The sequence below is a fragment of the Dama dama genome, chromosome 14 (genome assembly GCF_033118175.1).
Source record: "Dama dama isolate Ldn47 chromosome 14, ASM3311817v1, whole genome shotgun sequence".
Classification (NCBI taxonomy): Eukaryota; Metazoa; Chordata; class Mammalia; order Artiodactyla; family Cervidae; genus Dama; species Dama dama.
In genome coordinates this window covers 21,655,409-21,662,316 of record NC_083694.1, presented here as the reverse complement: position 1 = coordinate 21,662,316, position 6,908 = coordinate 21,655,409, and positions in this window count along the sequence as shown.

The window sequence follows — 6,908 nt, the reverse complement described above, 5'->3', positions numbered from 1 at the left end:
AATCCTTTTGAAACTACTAGGCACTTGACAAGGTCTATTCAACCTAGAGAAAAATACTTATTCAAATTACGGATAAAATTGTCACCTGCCATATCAATAAACCATGAATGTTACAGCCAACAAACCATCAGCCACTGCAGCCTCCCCTAAGGGTGCACCCTGAGGAGATTCAGGGTGGAGAAAAGCAGGATGTTGTCTAAGACAGTTAAGGTGCAAATCAAAGGAATGATTTCAGTGAGCCCAGACACATGAGGCTTCCCAGGTGGCCCTAGTGGTAAAGAATCTGCCTGCCAGTGTAGGAGACGTGGGTTCGATCCCTGGGTTGGAAAGATCCCTTGGAGGAGGAAATGGCACCCCACTCCAGTATTCTGGTCTGAAGAATTCCATGAACTGAGGAGCCCGAGTGGATACAGTCCATGGTGTCAGGAAGAGTCAAGACATGACTGAGCACATACACATAGAGTCTTCCATCTTCCCAGACACAGAAAAGCATGTTAGATTTGTTAACTTGAGATGTCTGGCTGTCTGTAAGTAACAGTAATCTTTTGATGTTCCAGTTACCTAGTTATTGTTGCAAAAACTCCTATATATCCTTACTCCTCCCTTATCTTTTCGGAGCAGTCCCTCAGAGCTATCTAAGAGGCTGTCTTTCAGGCTAAAATCCTCAGTTTTGTCCACAAATAAGACATAATTCTTAACTTTTAGGTTGTGCATTTTTCCCCAGTCAACAAAATTATCTGAACTGTGAGTTAAGTAATAAAGAAATAGACTTATTTTGTTATTTTTTTAGCATATAAACAGAGCTAAAAGGAAACTTCCAGAGCATATTTCATTCAACATATATTTATCAAGAGCCTGGGAAGTCCCCAGCTGGGTATACACCATTGAAATGATAGAGGTAAGATCCTTGCCCCCAAGATGCAAATAATCTAGTAAAAAACAGTCTTGTGAACACTATACACATTTAACACTCACATTAACACACACATTACCAGACGCCCCCAAGCATGCCGGGAACCCTAACTGAGAACCACTTCACCCTCCCCTTGGCTCTGCCAACATTCCCACCTGGAAAAGAGGTGATCAGTCTTAGACTGTATAACATCCCAAGGCCTGCTTGGCATCTTCCAACAGATGACTCTTCCTTATTTTTTCACCTCCCCTTAAATCCTGCTGCATCAAGACCATCTTGGCAGTTTCTCCTGCTTTCCCTATTGTTGGGAAAGGCTTGTGAACTGGAGAGAGGCTCAGGGGAATAATTTAAAGACAACTCCTCACTTCCAGAAGCAATGCTCCAGTTACCTAAGATAGCATCAGGCCACCCAGCCTTCAGACTGTGCCTGAGGCGGGTATAGGCTAGTGATGGCTTCAGCTAAAATAGCCAGTATAAGCAGCAGTGGCCATAACCACCCCAAAATTGTCATGAATTATGGGCTTCATTCTAAATTGAGGGATGGTGCTGTGTGTGGAAGAGGAACTGGTTAGATTAGTTGGTCAGCAGCAGGAGAGCTGGTAAAAAGTAACACTTATTTGAACTGTAATAAAAATATCATGATTATTTACATTTTTTGAAGTCAAGTGTGGAAATTTAATCTACTTTCTCCACCTGCCTCCAGCCTCTCAGTTATTTCTTTAAAAAAAAAAATTATTGGAGTGTAGTTGATCAGTGGCTCAGCAATAAAGAATCTGCCAGCCAATGCAGGAGACATGGGTTTGATCCCTGGGTTGGAAAGATTCCCTGAGGAAGGAAATGGCAACCCACTCCAGTATTCTCGCCCAGAGGATTTCATGGATAGAGGAGCCTGGCGGGCTACAGACCACGAGGTTGCAGAGTTCGACACAACTTAGGGACTGAAAACAACATAGTTAACTTACAGTGTTGTGTTAATTTCAGGTACAGTAAAGTGAATCTGTTACACATATACATGCATTCATTCTTTTTAATGGTCTTTTCCTATGTAGGTCATTACAGAATATTGAACCTCAGTCTTTTCAATAAGCACCTTCACCACGGAATTCAGAGAAACACAAATCATTAATACATTTGAGTCCTAAAAATAAGATAAAATAAGCAGAAGTGAGACTTCTGTGGGAAAAAAACAATATGCAGTAAGATCTAGAACTCCCAAACAAGCTTTGTTCATTCAAATCCCCAAAGAAATTGTGTTCAAAACTATGAGCATACTTGCCAGCCTTCTAGGAGTGACTACTGAAATATACTGATTTAGTCAGGGCTAAAGATTGAATAGAAGCTAAAGCTGGAAAAAGAATAGAAACAAATCCAAGAAACAGTGTCCTTTTTATATCCGCCCTGTGAAAGTTGCTTTTATTAGTTTAATTAAGCTCCTGGATTAATTCAGTTAAGCCCTTCCTGATCCACCCGTTGCTCAGGCAGGAAATCCAGCATGAGCCTAAGCTGAGTTCATTCCAGGACTCAGGCACGTTGAGGCATGTTACGAGGACTGGCAGGGGTGAGTGGTGGGATCTACCTAAATAAGGTGTGAAGGGACCTTCTGGGAAATGACTCCTTTTCAGGAAAGAGACTTGTAAGACAAACAAATTTGATACAGGCTTCCCTGATGGCTCAGTAAAGAATATGCCTGCAATGTGGGGGGGGCTGGGTTCGATCCCTGGGTCAGGAAGATTCCCTGGAGAAGGCAATGGCAACCCAGTCCAGTATTCTTGCCTGGAGAATCCCATGAATAGAGGAGCCTGGTGGGCCACAGTCCACGGAGTCTGCAAAGAGTCGGACACGACTGAGCGACTAACACTCACTTTCAGAGGTTCAGAATGGAAGCGGTAAATGAACAAAAGGGGTGAGGTGGGGGGTCTCGGGGAGGCTGAGGGAGTTCCAAACTCTTTCAGTGTTTGAAGCCTCTGAAATATTACAACATTAATTAATACCAATACTGGGTTATAAAGAACAGTCACATTTTACTATTTACACATAACATGTACATGTCAGATATTAATGTTGTTAACACCAAAATAAAAACACATTGCAGATATCCATAAGGTAATTAAAGGATTTCTAATTCAAGCATTTCTAATTCATCATTCAGTACAGGTGGACTGATCCAGACAGACACACAGGAGAAAGGCTTTTTGGCGAGGGCTCCCTTTTCTGTTCCGGTGACACCTCTCTGAGATGGCACGACTGACCTGTGGCTTCATCCCCATGACTGTCCTGTGGGTGGCTCTATCCATCCCTCAGACTGTCCTCCTGCTCAGTCCTCACTGCTGCAGCCTGAATCTTATGCCTGGGGGTGGGGGGTGGTTGCAGGAAAAGGACAAGTCGAAACCACAAGAGCTCTTTATCCGTAAGCTCTGAGAGACGCTGAGTTTGCAAACGTGCTGATGCCAACACTTCTTCAGCAACTTTGGCTTCTTTGGCAACCACCGGAGTTGGCTCAGACTTTATCGCCTGGACTGGACGTCAGTGGGTTTGGCGTGGGTGTTGCTGGGGCATCATAGCAGTGGGAGTGCCTTCACCTGACATCAGCAGTGGCCGCATCTTCCAGGCGTATTGACAGCTGAGCTGTCAGCTTCATCACTGGTTATAAGAAAGATCACCAATGGCAAGAAAGTTGCAGTAGCCATGGGATAACCAGAAGGGTCATATTTCATTGATTAATCCATCCCTGTCCTTTCATTTGGGGGCCAATCTTCCCTCAGAGAGCACACTTTCTGTTTCTCCGTGGTGAATTTCCTGGGACAGTCTTCATGGGAAGTCTCTCCCTGAGTGAGGAAATCTATTTCATCCTCAGGTTTAGTATCTAGAGGGCTTCCCTAGTAGCTCAGATGGTAAAGTATCTGCCTGCAATCCCTGGGTTGGGAAGGTCCCCTGGAGAAGGCGACCCACTCCAATATTCTTGCCTGGAGAATTCCATGGACAGAGAAGCCTGGAAGGTTACAGTCCATGGTGTTGTAAAGAGTTGGACACAACTAAGCAACTAGCACACACACTTAGTATCTAGAAGCCCACTTGTCCACAGACAGAAGGTTCAGTCTCCAATATAAGCTTAATTGGGGATTTTTTAAAAGTTATAACTTTGAATGTAAATGCTGGCTCTTTTGTCTTATTTCTGGGTTGGCTCAGAATTCTGGAAAGAGAAATACTATTTGTTGAACTTCTTAAGTACTCACAGGAACCATCATCATGAACATCATCATCACACTATGTTCTCAGGTGTATATTATTTGCCCCTAATGGACATATAAAAGTACACATGAGGAATGAATGCATGAGGAAATATGTGTAACACTCACCCTGCGAAAACACCAGAAATATCTGACCGGAATTGAAAGGGTGCATAATGGGAAGAAGCCACATCTAGAGAAAAACTGTTTGATTGTTACAGTGACTCAATTTTTTTCCCTAAGGCTGGTATACCCCAGCAAGCAAAGTTTGCTCATTTACTGGTTTGTACTTTCAAGAAGCACCTTTTGGGCACTTAACATGTACCAGGCATTCAGGAAAAGAATCCCCACCTTTAGGCAGTCATACTCTTGTTAGGTAGGCAGACCTGGGTGTGAGTAACTGGAATTTAATATGCAAATGATTTACTAACAACAGAAACCAATTACTATAGAGCATCAAGGTGGTGACAATGAGTTCTGACTGTCAAGAAAGTTAGGAAAGTTTCAAAAGACAAAGGACCAAAGATATCAGCTAAAGTTTATGGATTCACAGTATGGAAAAGACAGGTAGGTTTGAAACATTGAACAAACCATCAGTGAAGTGGCAGCTCTTCTGGAAGCTAGCAGATGGAAAAGACCCCATTCAAATGAACTGGTGATTCCTTCATCCAGAGTATTAGCTGATGGACTACTATATGTAAAGAACTGCCCTGGGCCTGTGCAGATAGATGCAAGCATGGCAGAAAAAGGACCAAGAGTTATACGTGGAGTTTTCTGTGAAGGGGAATCATAGAACTTCTCTGGTTTCAGCACAGAGCTCTCACACCCAGACTCTGTGCTTGGCAGAAGCTTCCTTCCAACAGAGTCCTGTTTTATAATAACTATGAAAGTGAGAGTGTTAGTCGCTCAGTCACGTCCGACTCTTTGCAAACCCATGGACTGTAGCCCAACAGGCTCCTCTGTCCACGGAATTCTTCAGGCAAGAATACTGCAGTGGGTAGCCATTCGGAATATAACCTTTAAAAATTATGAATCACTATATCATACCCTTGTAACTTATATAATATTACTGTACATCAACTATACCTTAATTAAAAATATAAACGAATAAAGCGACTATATTTCCGAGGAGAGAAGCCACCTTCTATGGGCTGGGGGTTGCCTATTTTCCTAAAGGGAATGGAAATTTCCAGAACCTGGCATATGGAAATGGGAAGATCCAGGGCCAGAAAGAATAGACTTAAGGCAGAGAATCGTTTCCCTTTGATGGATTTGGGGACCACGGAGCAATGGCTCAGCAGAGGGGGAGATGCCTGAGGTCTTTCCTCCAACGTGGGAAGGAGAAAGTTGGCGTCCACCATGACAAGAGAGGTCAAAGACTGTACAGGCTTCAGCCAGTGCCTCTGAGAACAGGTGTATCTATCAATAATACTAGTTTCACATTTCTCTGCATTGCGTTTTCCTTTGGTGATGTTCAAGCCCTCAGTAAAGTTGTGTTGTTACAGTCTGGCCTTGGATTGTCTAAATCCTAAGGTAAGGATTTGTATAAAGTTGTTTTGAGGGAATAGACTTTTCTTATCCTTAGTTCAGCTTCATCAGAGCAGCAGCATTGATTGAAGGAATGTAGAAAGTTCTAGAAATGCAGAAAGTGACCAGCAGGAAAGTGAGTGGTGGTCCGAGGCAGAATGGAGTTCACCAGTCTGGAATCCTGCAAAGCAGAGGCATAGGTGTGGCATGACCGAGCAGGAAAACCACAGGAGACAACCTTTCCCACCCACCTCCTTCTGAGCATATGAAAGGGGAAGGCACCATTGCGGCCGAGAAGGGCTAGGTGCTCACTGATCCTTTGCCACCTCCGGAACACACAGACGGCATCTCCTAGGTCCCTTGCAGTGGTCAAAGCAGCGTGATTGGAACAAACACAGGGACACCAACAGGGAAAGGACAGGGTGTGATGAATTGGGAAATTAGGATTGACACACACAGTATGGATAGTACGTATAAAGTAGATAACTCATGAGAACATGCTGTGCAGCACAGGGAACTCTACTCAAGGGCTCTGTGGTGACCTAAACGGGGAGCGAATCCAAAAAGGAGTGGATACGTGTGTACATGTGACTGATACACTTTGCGGCACAGCAGAAAATAACACAACTTTGCAAAGCAACCATATGCCAATAAAAAAATAAAATAAAATAAGAGCACGACTGGAAGTGAGGTAGGCCACTTTCAGGCCTGGACCCTAAAAACCTCCATGATACCCTTTCTTGGTCTTTCCTTGCTCGCTGGTCAGCTCTGTTCAGATACTATACAGAGGACTCCCAGAGCACCATGCATGTGTGTCTGCTAAGTCAAGTCAGTCATGTCCAACTCTATGCAACCCTATGGGCTGTATCCCTCCAGGCTCAACTGTCCATGGGATTGTCCAGGCAAAAATACTGCAGTGGGTTGCCATGCCTTCTTCCAGGGAATCTTCCCAACCCAGGAATCGAACCCATGTCTCTTACGTCTTCTGCATTGGCAGGAGGGTTCTTTACCACTAGCGTCACCTGGGAAGCCCCCATAGAGGGCCATAGAGGGCAACAAACTCAAGACAGAGGATCCTGAATGCCTGAGTCAGCTCTTGAAGGAGAGCTGCCAGACTCGCTTTGGGAGTTGCGATGTGAGCAAAGGATAAACATTTACTGTGTAAACCATTGAGATTTTGAGCTTGTTTTGCTACTGCAGCTAACATTAATTACTCTGACTAATACAACATAAAGGGATGT